This window comes from Aotus nancymaae, unplaced genomic scaffold (genome assembly GCF_030222135.1).
Source record: "Aotus nancymaae isolate 86718 unplaced genomic scaffold, 86718_ANA_hifiasm-v0.15.2.pri h1tg000040l, whole genome shotgun sequence".
In the NCBI taxonomy this organism is placed as follows: domain Eukaryota; kingdom Metazoa; phylum Chordata; class Mammalia; order Primates; family Aotidae; genus Aotus; species Aotus nancymaae.
In genome coordinates, this window is record NW_026988454.1 from 47,571,183 (window position 1) to 47,584,759 (window position 13,577).

Here is a 13,577-nt window from a genome sequence, read left to right on the forward strand (position 1 = left end):
TATATCACAATAAAGCAGAAAATAATTAGCAGTTATCAGAAACCCATATTTATTACATAGAAATATATGAAATAGCCAAGACTTAATCATTTAGGACTTACAACAGCATTTTTTATGATTCAACCCAGTATATAATACAATGACAGAAAATTCATTCTAGCCAATTAAATTTCCTGATATTCCATATCATCAATATCTCCCTAATCTGAAACTTGAAATAAAACAAAAAAGTTGCTCAAGAATCATCTAGTTGTATTTTATCTTCAACCTTGCACTTCACCTAATATCTAAATAAACATTATAATTGAAAATAAATTCATTATTCAATTTGCATTCAGCATTGAAGACACATTTTTCTTTACACAGAAAGCTGACAAGTATTGTTTTGCCACGAACTTGTGGGCCAATATCTCGATGTTTCAGGCTTTATGGTTGTCCTTTAATTTCTTGCATATGTGCTTTCAGCATTTCTTAACATCTGTGTATTATATTGTTAATGCTTTTGAGTTCTGATTATGTAAACATTAAAACACTGCTTTTATATTATTTCCTTAATGTATGTCCTTTTAATTTTTTTCTTCTATATTTTCCTCCATTTGCTCCTTTTCCTAGAGTTCACATCTATTTGCTCAGTACTTCCTGTGTACAAGGCACTCTGCTTGGTGCTGGGTATACAAACTTAAGCAAGGCAGATACCCCCCAGGATAGAGTATTCACTTCCCTAGTGCTCACTGTACTCTATTAACTGTCCATTCTCAGAGAATTTTCTGTGAGCCTTTAGATATCTTCCCTTAAAACTCAGTCTCTACGTATACAGTGTTTGCATACTGGCCACCAAGGATGTGACTTTACAAAACATATTAACACTAATTGTCTAAAAATGGACTGAATCTGTATCTGCCCTATAAGAAGTGCTACAAATGAGGACAGATGGGCCTCCTGGTGGACACAGCAATAATAATGTTGGCAAAATGGGGCTGTGGCAGGGATAAGGGAGGACCAACTGGCTATGCTCTCATCATTTAGTGGGTGATAAGGAATCTTGATTTTTGAGTGGCCATTGGAGCAACCCATTCGAAGATATGCAATGGCAACTATGCTGCTATCAATTGCGAGAGGTAAAATTTACCAATAGAATTTAGAAACAATCTATTTTCCAGGGAGTTAGTTTACTAGATGCATGAGGAAATGCAAAGTAACAAGAACAAAAGCAAAATATACACTCCCTTGGTTATTTTTTTAAGCTAGTCTAATAGTTAAAATTAAGGTAAAAAGTAGGCCAAACTTAGATTCTGGCCAGTCTGAACTATGGCCTCTAGTCTCAGGGCACCCACTATAGCGATGTTTTACAGCAGAACCTGATTCTAGATCAAGTTTAGATTCTGGCTGGCCTGAGGCAGAACTGCTAGCTTCAGAGCCATTTCCAAAGGGAAAAATTACGCTGAAACAACAAATAATGAAGAAGGGTTAGACTGAGTTCCAAGATAATAGGAAAAAGCAAAAAGGTGAGTCAAGGAACTCATCCTGCTACAGTGGAAATCATTAAACAGTTATTTTAAAATGGGGTAAAAAAATCAAGCATTCATGAGGGGAAAACATAGAGGAAAGAGGTAGGGGAGAGTCAAGGAACTCATGTGAGTAGGACAAAAATCTTTAAGCAGCTATTTTAAAATGAGTTGAATAAAGCCGACATTGATGGGGTGAAAACAAAAATCTTAATGCAGCACACTCACAGGCTGGTTTGACCAATAAGAGCCCCTGTGGGTCCACCAACCACACTCAGAGGTTGGATTGACCCTATCGGTCCACTTAAAAAAAAACTGTCTTATACATCTAGTTTGGATGAATTCAAGAAACTAGGACTTTGAATTATCTAGGTGATGATCCCAGAAGCAATTTCATCACTGCAAAGATAGAATCCCCTACTGGAGACCCAAAGTTTTGTGCACATGGGTGGGTAAAAAGGTGAAGGTACAGAGAAAACATGCTTCTAGGACTCCTTGACATGGGACCTCCATCTACTGAGATACTAAACCCATTGTTGAAGCACTACCAGAGGCTACAGTTGAATTCAGAGAATACAGAAATGCAAGGGTTGAGATATTACGGTGAAAATTGGATGACTATTGGAATATTGGAGCAGACTTTATGTGAAATGGTAGCATCTCTTCTACCTGAATATATCATGAGATTGGGATGATTACAGAAATAAATATATCATATCTGACAGGGGAACAAGTTCCACGCCCAGTATCGCAGATCAGAATGTGCATAAATTCACCTTTCAGGCTATATTAATTGAATATACAGTCTGCATCACATAACAACATTTGGGTAACAATGGACTACATGTATGGCAATAGTCAATAGTACTCAAAGATTATAGTGAAGCTGAAAAATTCTTATTTCCTAGGATTTACTATAATATACCTTTTATCATTATTTTGGAGTAGACTTCTACTTATTTAAAAAATATAAACTTTCAAACAGCTTCAGGCAGTTTCTTCAGGAGGAATTTCAGAAGAAGGCATTGTTATCATAGGAGACGAGAGCTCTGTGCCTGTTACTGCCTCTGAAGACCTTCCAGTGGGGCAAGACATGGAGGGGGATGACAGTGATATCAATGATCCTGACCCTGTGTAGGCCAAGGCTACCTGTCTTAGCATGCAACAACCAAAAAAAGTGTAAAAAGTACAAATAAATTAAAATGTAAAAATAGAGAAAAGTTTATAGACTAAAATATAAAGAATGTAATTTTTACAGTAGTATGTTTTAAGCTATTATGAGAGTCAAAAATCTTGAACATTTTAAGTTTACGAAGTTACAAAGTTACAGTAATCTAAGGTTAATGTATTATTGAGCAAATAAAATATTTTAAAATAAACTTAGTGTTGCCTATGTATACAGTGTTTATAAAGTCTATAGCAGTGTATGATAATGTCCTAGGCCTTCACATCTACCCATCACTCACTCACTAACTCACCCAGAGCACCTTCCAGTCCTGCAAACTCCATTTATGGCAAGTGCCCTATATAGTTGTGCCATTTTTATCTTTTATATCACATTTTATTGTACCTTTTTATGTTTAGATGTAATTAGATACACAAATTATTAGCACTGTGTTACAACTGCCTACAGTATTCAGTAGAGTAACATGCTGTACACGGTCACAACCTTGGAACAATAGGCTAGACTATATAACCTAGGTGTGTAGTAGGCTATATCACCTAGTTTTGTGTAAGTACACTCTAAGATGTTTAAATAAGGACAAAATCATCTAACAACACATTTTTCAAAATATATTTCTGTCTCTGAATGATGCATGACTGTACTAAATAGGAGCCAATAAGATTGCCAGAGCCCACACAAGTCATTAATTTTAAACAGCATAGAAGTTGAAATGCTGATACCAACAAATTGTCTGCATAGTAGTCTGAGGACAGCACAGGTGGTGACTACTGCAAAATCCTATTTGCAACCAGCCACAACTACTGAGATTTCAGGCCAGAAAATGTCAATGGAAGAGGCAATTAGTAGCTAAATATTGGCCTTTGATTGACACTGCCTCTGTGGATGAAGGGCAAAAAATAATTTTGAAGACTGAATGCCTAAAATATCTTGAGTGAAGTCAGAGAAGTGCTTTAATAGGAAGGGCAAATTCCATAAGAGTTCTAAAAAAAATGAAATGATTCATGTAAGAAAATACTACTAGGATAACACAAGAAGGTACTAACAAGCAGAGAGTCTCTTTTTCCCTAAGACTTTGGAACCACCTGAATGGTAACCACACTATTGCTACTTGACTGGTGGCCACAAATAGCTCTTGGCTGACCGAAAAAGGAACTTCTTGGTTTAGAGATGGCAGTCTCAAGGTAAATGGACAGCATCCTTGAAGGACAGCATCCTTGATCTAAGAAGGTAGAATGAATAAGCTTGATGGGATGAATTGAATGATTTTCCCCTACATTTTTTTCTTGTCCAAAGCCTGGCCATATGGTCAGATAACAGGCCAATAAAATAAATAGCCTATTAAAGTGATACCAATATGGTGCATGGCCCTAGAGACGTCACTATGGAATTTGAGGTGTTCATTACATTAAACCATCTTGATGCCCATCAAAGGAGCCCCCTTCCAGAATGGAAAGGTGGTCAGAATTGAACAGATTTCCTGGTGTACTTGACTGAGCTGGCCACCAGGGCCCATGAAATGAGGGGGAATGGAGGTACCACAACAATGCAGAGATGAACTAAATCTAGACATATTCTTTTTGTAGAATTTGCATTCGAATTGCACTGTAAGGCATAAAATACCAAGAATAATCATTCTGTTTACCAACAAGTGAAACAGAGACTGCAGATGGCTATGGGGAAGACTTCGGGAGTAATAAGGCTTTGCATTTAACTGGCAAGTTAGACTGATGTCATTAGCACCATGACGCTACAAATATGTCCTAATAAGAAAAGACACTTATTCTGGACTGAGATTGCTTACTTGCTAGTAGAAGCAAGCACTAAGAGTACTACAAAAGAAGATATTACACCAATTTGGACCACCAAGTCACATTTTTTCAGACTATGAAGTACACTTTACACTGGCAACAATAATGGGCAGAGAAATGACATCCTCAGAAGAATAGTTTAATAGTGAATTAGAAAGAGCAATTGAAACATGGGTTGTTTCAAGCATGAAAGACTGGTTTACACATCTTCACTAATGTGTGCTTACACTCAACATGGGGAAGAAGGCAAAGGAGGGACCCTATTGGATAGATTCTTCCATTTTTATGTTGGACCTGAGGAAGAGCGGGCAAGGGAGAATGCTGACATGACTATACAGTTTTATCCACATCACCTCAACTTTTTAAACCTTCGTATTATCTTATTTTTTAACCTAACGCAGTGGTCCCAAAGCTTAAACTTCAACGGTAAGCACCAAAGCTGGAATGATCCTTGTTGAAAGCAAGAAAGTTCAGATATAGCTTTAAATCTTAGTGTCAGAGTTCCTAAGGTCCTGTTAAGGTGAACTATACCTCACCCCATCTGGAAAAATGAGAGTTGATGGTGAATGCAGCTATATGTCTTAGTGGGTAAGATGTCCCATATGTTCTGTACCGTCTACCCTATATAGATGGGAGTGGGCTGACAGGGAGCCACTTACTACACTGTACGGCTGCCTGCAGTCCAGCACAGTAGCTGATCCTAAAGTACCTTCCAATAGGTAAAATCTAACTTTAACAGAAGGAGGAATAGTAGCTGAAGGCAAATAAATGAATAAATGGGATTGTACAATGAAGGAAATTCAATATAATATTAATGCCTTGAAAAAGGCTCAGAGTAAGACATGATATGGCTTCTTAGCTCTATTATACCAGAAGCCTGAAAAGGTGAAGCCATTTATTGCTGAGACCACTCCTGATTTTAAAATCTGACAGTATCAAATGGACGCCTGCAAACTTCAGTGGCCTTATTCTGGGAAATATTTTGTTCATATGATATGGTGATGAACTGGGCTAATTGCTAATGACAGAACAGGACTCTACTAAAATGCCAATATCTTATTTCTCAGATTACATTCACCATCCTTTGACTTGGAATAACACTGCCACTGTTAATAAAATTATAGTACTGATATTGATGGTCCAGTTTAGACTATGGGTACAACACCAGGGGGAAAATAAAGCAGAGAAAGCAGAGAAGGTAGGCAGTGCTAGCGCTGAGGAAGTACATGAATATAATAAATACAGTTGTCAGGAAAGGCCACATCAAGAATGTGACTTTGATATAAGAAACTAAAGAAAGAGGAGAAGGAGCTGTGCAGATATCTTGAGGAAGATCATTACAAGCCCAGAGTAAAGCAAGTACACAGGCCCTGAGGTGGGAGCTTGACCTAGGCAGTTCAAGGACAGAGAGCTTGTGGAAGAGTTGTAAGAGATAAAAACGTTAAAAATAAGAATAAAAATATTCAGATTGTGTGCGATAATAGGCTGCTGTGATACTTTCAGCTTTTACTCAGTATGAGAATGAATTTGAACATGAAAGTGATAGGGTCTCACATCTCTTTAAAAAATAATTTTGTTTGCCATCACCAAGAGTAAGAATAGAGGCTAGTTATGGAGATATTGCAAAAATTCAAATGAGAAATATTGGCAGTTTAAACTAGGGTGATAGTGAAGAAGGCTGTCATGAGTGGTTATATGGCAAAGGTGAGCTGCCAGAATTTGCTGACAGAAATTATGTGGATGCAGGGAACAGAAAGAGGATGACTCTGAGGTATTTGGCCTAAGTAACTAGAAGGATGAAACTGTCATTCCCTAGGTAGTGGAAAACAGCACTGCAGGAAAAGAAAAATTAGGGGATGAAAGTCTGGGTTCAGTTTTGGACATATTAGATTTAAGAAACAACATCAAGTAGAGATGTTGTCTTAGGAATTGAATACATAAGAATGGGGTCAGGAAATAAATTCAAACTTGAAAAAGAAATGTAGGTGTACTCAGCATAACGATAATTTTTAAAGTAATGGAACTGGAAGAGATCACCGACAGACTCAGTGTAAATAGAAGAGATCCCGGAAATGATGTAATCAAAATAGCGTAATAAAAGGTGGACCCTTTCCTATCCCCCATAACAAGAATTCTGCATCCATCCACAGTCAAAAGTCTCTCTTTGGGATCCTTCAGGGTATTGCTGGGAGAAGTTCGCTCCTCTTAGCCAATGAGTCAAGTTCTACAGCCTCCATTCTACAGCAGATCTCAAGGGAGCCCAGTCCCAGTTCTGGTACATCCTGCTGCAATCAGGGAACAATTCTGGCTGTGCAGGCCCTTATGAGGAGATGTACGACCCTCTGAGCCAACAAGACCAGGCTTTCCAGCCTCAGCCTGACAGCAGATCTTGAGGGGGCTAAGTCACAGCTCCAAACTGACCCACTACAGTTGGAAAACTTTTCCTTTTGTGCTGAGACCTGCTGGGAGACACATGCCTCCCAGAGCTAATGAGAACAGGCTATACAGCTCCTTTCCCTCAAAAAATCGTGAGTGGGCCCATCTCAGCTCTGGACTTGCCTGCTACAGTTAAGGAAATACCTTATCTGTGCAAGAACATACCCCTCTGGACTAAGGTCAAGCTCTCCAGCCTCTGTCTCACAGCAGATTCTAGGGGAGTCCAGTCTCAACTTTAGCCACTACTGCTGCAGTTGAGAAACTGTCATGCCTATGCAGAAGCCTGTTAAAAGATACAAGCCCATCTGAACCAATGTGACAGGCCCACTAACCTCCAATCCCACAGAATATCCCAATGTGGCTCAGTAACAGCCCTCTCCCCTTTCTCTACAGTTTGGAACTATCTTATCTGTGCAGGAACTTGCAGAGCAACATGAAACTCACTGAGCTAAGAACAGGCTCTCCAGACTTTTTCCCACCACATATCCCAAGGGGGCCCAGTCATCACTCCAGCCCCTCTCACTGCTGTTGGGGACCCATCCTACCTGTGCAGAGACATTATGGGAGGCATGCCTGTGTGGACCATCAGGATAGTTTTCTGAGCTGAAGTTTCTGGCTAGCATTCCCACATAGCCTTAGTACCCTCCTTGGGGGTTTTCCCCATGTCCATAAAAACCAGAAAGCCATTACAACCTTGGCATCCTTGTGAGACATAGCAAGCCTGATTAGAGCATCCTTTAGTGCCAATATGGCTGCAGTGATCATAAGTTCAAGGAACACAATGATTATTGCTTTAGAATCTCTGGAAGACCTTTGTAGAAGGACAGGTAAAAACAAAGCCAGACTCTGAAGACTAAAATAAATACCTAACTCCCCAATGGGTGGACATTGCTGCACTTTCACAAGCATCAAGAATATCAGAGAAATACAACCTTATCAAGCAAACAGAATAAGATACCAGATATCAACCTCAATGTAATGGAGATGTAGGATCTCTTAGAAAAATAATTAAAAATAGGTGTCTTTATGAAGCCCAGCAAACTTCAAGAAAACACAGAGAACCAATTCAAACATTTGCCAGAGAAATGTAGCAGAGAGAAATTATTTTTAAAAACTAAAACAGGAATTCTGGAGCTGAAAAATATCGTAAATGAAATGAAAAATATAATAAAGATCATCAGTGGCAGAATAAATCAAACAGAAGAAAGAATCAGTGAGTTTAAAAGAAACTATTTGAAAATATAGACATAAGAGAAAAAAGGTTTTTTTAAAAAAAGAATGCAAAGAAATAAGCAAAGTTTATGGGACCTATGAGACCCTAAAAGACTAATATTTGGGTTATTGGAGTTAAAGAAGAAACTGAATGAGGTGAAAGAATACAAAGCTCATCCAAAGAAATAATAACAAAAATCTTTCTAAACTGGAAGAGAAATATAGATCATCTCTCCAGGTATAGGAAGTTAAAAGATCACCAATCATGAAACCCAAATAAGAATATTTAATATTCTTAGTACATATTATAATCAAACTCTCAATGGTGACAGATAAAGAGGGGCTATAGAAAGAACCAAGAGAAAACAACTAAATAACATATAAGGGAGAGCAAATACAGCTGGCAGCAGACTTCTCAGCAGAAATCTTATAGGCCAAGAGGGAGTGAAATGATTCACAAAGATTAATGAAGGAAAAAAAATGCCAACCAAGAATAATGTGCTACTCAGAAAAGTTATCCTTCGGAAATGAAGAAGAGAAAAAAAATACTCTCCAAGTCAAACAAAAACTGAGGAAATTTATCACAGCCAGATCTGTCATACGTAAATGCTAAAGGAAGTTCTTCAAACTGAAAGAAAAAATTGCTAACATGATTATCATATTAATATTGTAATCATGGTATTTTCATCACCTGTAACTTTACTAAAAAGACTAAAAGACAAAAAAGACAAAACTACTAACAATACTAAAAACTAAAACAATTTGATAGCCAATATAAAAAAATGAAAATTATGACATCAAAAATTGAAAATGTGAAGGTAGAAGGGAATTAATGTGTACAAAATTTTGGTGGGAGGTTCTTTGTTTGTTTCCCTTTTATGAAATGAAAGTTAAGTTGGTATCAGTTTTAAATGTACATTATAACTATATGATGATTTGGTAAGCCTCATAGTAACCACAAAGCACGAATCAAGAATAGTACACTAGAAACATAAATGATGGAATTAAAATACACCACCAATAAAATATCTTAATCCCAAATGAAGACAGTAAGATAGAAAGAAAATAATAAGTTAAAAAACAACTAGAAAACAAGTAATAAAATGGCAGCATAAGTCTTTATCTATCAATAATAACATTCAATGTTAATGAACTAAATCTCCACTTGAACGTTAGAGTGGCTAAATAAATAAAAAAGAGACTCATCTGTATGTTGCCTATAAGAAACTTGCTTTGCTTATAAAGACAAACTGAAAATGAAGGGATGGAAAAAGATATTCCATGCAGAGAAATAAAAATAAAAAAATAAAAAAATAAACAATAGTAGCTATACTACCATTAGGTAAAATAAATTTTAGTTTAGAAACTGTAAAAGGAGACAAATAAGGTTATTATAGATAATGATGAATGGGACAATGAGGAAAGAGATATAGCAAGAGTAAATTTATATGTACCTAATACTGAAGCATTCAAATACATAAAGCAAATAGTAACAGATCTAAAGAGAGACAGACTGCAATATAATAATGGTAGAGGACTTCAATAACCCATTTTCAGCAACTGACAGATCACCCAGGCAGAAGATCAACAAAGGAATAGTGGAGTTAAACTACACCCTAGACTATTTTTGGTCCTAACAGATATTTACAGAACATTTCATGAAACTGCTAAATAATAAACATTTTTTGTTAGTACATGGAATATTCTTCAGAATAGGCCATACATGAGGCCACAAAATAGTCTCAACAATTTTTAAAAGTCAAAACTCAAATTGCTTGAGTTCAGGAGTTCACAACCAGCCAGGGAAACATCGTGAAACCTGTCTCTACTAAAATACAAAAAATTGGCTGGGTGTGGTGGCATGCACCTGTATTTGCAGCTACTCAGGAGGCTGAGACAGAAGAGTTGCTTGAACCTGGGAGGCAGAAGTTGCAGTGAGCTGAGATCACATCACTGCACTCCAGTTGGCGCAACAGAGTGAGACTCCATCTCAAAAAAAAAAAATCAAAACTATATCAAATATTATTTCTGACCATGATGAAATAATACTAAAAATAAGTATGGAAATAAACTTTGGAAATTGTTCAAATACATGGAAATTAAGCAACATGCTGCTGAATGATCAATGGATCAATGAAATAATTAAGAAGAAAATGGAAAATGTCTTGAAACCCATGAAAATGGAAACACATCGTAGCAGAATTTATAGCACACAGCAAAAGTAGCACTAAAAGAGAAGTTTATAACAATAAATGCATATAGGAAAAAAATAGAAACACTCTAAAAACTGAATAATTAACCTCAATTAACTATAAAAACAAGAAAAGACTAAACCCAAGCTAGTAGAAAATAAATAATAAAAGTCAGAGCATAAATAAATGAAATTAAGACAAAAAATACAAAACATCAACAAACAAAAATTTTTAAAAAAAGGACAAAATTGACAAACCTTTAGCTACACTAAGAAAAAAAGAGAGAATACCCATATAAATAAAATCAGAGCTGAAAAGAAAACACTACAACTGATATCACAGGAGTACAAAATATTGTAGAGAATATTATGAACCACTATGCACCAACAAATTTGAAAATCTAGAAGAAATGATTAAATTCCTGGACATTTACAACTTAACAAGACTGAACCATGAAGACATAAAAACCTGAACAAATCAGTAATGAGTAGTGAGATTGAAGCAATAATAAAAGTCTTCTATCAAAGAGAAACCCAGGACTTAACAGATTCACTGCTGAATTCTTTTACACATTTAAAGAATAAATGCCAATTATAATCAAACTTTTCAAAATAAATTGAAGAAGAAGAAATACTTCCAAACTCATTCTGTAAGGCCAGCATTACCCTGATAGCAACACCAAAAGCACAACAGAAAAAGAAAACTATTAGCTTATATCCCTGATGAACTTAGATGCAAAAATGCCCAACAAAATACTAGCAAATAGAACTCAACAACATATTAAAAAGATAATTCACCAAGATCAGGTGAGATTCATCACAGAAATGCAAGAATGGTTCAGAATACACAAATCTATAAACACGATATATCACATCAACATAATCAAGGACAAAAACCATATAATCATTTCAATAGAAGCTGAAAAAGCATTTAATAAAATTCAATACTGTTTTATAATAAAAATCCTCAACAAATTGGGGATTTAAAAAACCAGACACAAGCCAAGTATATCAAGATCACAATTAATATTATACTGAAGGGGGAAAGATGGAAAGCCTTCTTACTAAGATCTGGAACAAGACAAGGATGCTGACATTTACCACTTTATTCAATATAACACTATAATTCCTAGCCAGAGCAATTAGGCAAGAGAAAGAGATAAAGGGCATCTAACTTGGAAAGAAAGAAATACTATTAACCATGTTTACAGAAGACCTGATCTTATACGTGGAAAACCTAAAGATTCTACAAACACAAACAAAATGCTCTTAAAACTGCTAAATGAGTTTAGTAAAGTTACAAAATACAAGATCAAAATACAAGTATCAGTAGCATTTCTATATGCTAACAGGAATTAATCTGAAAGAAATCAAGAAAGCTATCGCCATGAAGTCCTTGCCTATGCCTATGTCCTGAATGGTTTTGCCTATGTTTTCTTCTAGAGTTTTTATGGTGTTAAGTCTTATGTTTAAGTCTTTAATCCATCTGGAGTTAATTTTAGTGTTAGGTGTCAGGAAGGGGTGCAGTTTCTGCTTTCTGCACATGGCTAGCCAGTTTTCCCAATACCATTTATTAAACAGGGAATCCTTTCCCCGTTGCTTGTTTTTCTCAGGTTTGTCAAAGATCAGATGGTTGTAGATGTGTGGCATTGCCTCCGAGGCCTCTGCTCTTTTCCATTGGTCTATATCTCTGTTTTGGTACCAGTACCATGCTGTTCTGATTACTGCAGACTTGCAGTATAGTTTGAAGTCAGGTAACTTGATGCCTTCAGCTTTGTTCTTTTTGCTTAGAACTGACTTGGCTATGCGGGCTCCCTTTGGTTCCATATGAAGTTTAAGGTGGTTTTTTCCAGTTCTGTGAAGAGGGTCATAGGTAGTTTGATGCAGATAGCACTGAATCTATAAATTACTTTGGGCAGTATGGCCATTTTCAAAATATTGATTCTTCCTAACCATGAGCATGGAATGTTTTTCCATCTATTTGTGTCCTCTCTTATTTCCTAGAGGAGTGGTTTGTAGTTCTCCTTGAAGAGGTCCTCTACATCCTTTGTTAGTTGTATTCCTAGGTATTTTATTCTCTTTGTAGCAATTGTGAGTGGCAATTCATTCTTGATTTGGCTCTCTTTAAGTCTGTTATTCATGTATAGGAATGCTTGTGATTTCTGCACATTGATTTTGTATCCTGAGACTTTGCTGAAGTTGCTTATCAGTTTCAGGAGATTTTGGGCTGAGATGATAGGGTCTTCTAGATATACAATCATGTCGTCTGCAAATAGAGACAATTTGACTTCCTTGTTTCCTAATTGAATACCCTTTATTTCTTTTTCTTGCCTGATTGCTCTGGCTAGAATTTCCAATACTATCTTGAAGAGGAGTGGTGAGAGAGGGCATCCTTGTCTAGTGCCAGATTTCAAAGGGAATGCTTCCAGTTTTTGCCCGTTCAGTATGATATTGGCTGTCGGTTTGTCATAAATAGCTTTTATTATTTTGAGATACATTCCATCAGTACCTAGTTTATTGAGAGTTTTTAGCATAAAGGGTTGTTGAATTTTGTCAAAGTCCTTCTCTGCATCTATTGAGATAATCATGTGGTTTTTGTCTTTGGTTCTGTTTATGCGATGAATTACATTATAGACTTGCATATGTTGAACCAGCCTGCATCCTCAGGATGAAGCCTACTTGATGGTGATGGATAAGCTTTTTGATGTGCTGTTGCAATCAGTTTGCCAGTATTTTATTGAAGATTTTTGCATCTATGGTCATCACGAATATTGGCCTGAAGTTTTCTTTTCTTGTTGAGTCTCTGCCGGGTTTTGGTATCAGGAGGATGTTGGTCTCATAAAATGATTTGGGAAGGATTCCCTCTTTTGGGATTATTTGGAATAGTTTCAGAAGGAGTGATATCAGCTCCTCTTTGTATGTCTGGTAGAATTCAGCTGTGAACACATCTGGACCTGGACTTTTTTTGGTTAGTAGAGTATTAATTGCTGCCTCAACTTCAGCCCTTGTTATTGGTCTATTCAGGGTTTCAACTTCCTCCTGGTTTAGACTTGGGAGAGTGCAAGTGTCCAGGAATTTATCCTTTTCTTCCAGGATTACTGGTTTATGTGCACAGAGTTGTTTGTAGTAATCTCTGATGGTAGTTTGTATTTCTGTGGAATCAGTGGTGATATCCCCTTTATCGTTTTTTATTGCATTTATTTGATTCTTCTCTCTTTTCTTTTTTATTAATCTGGCTA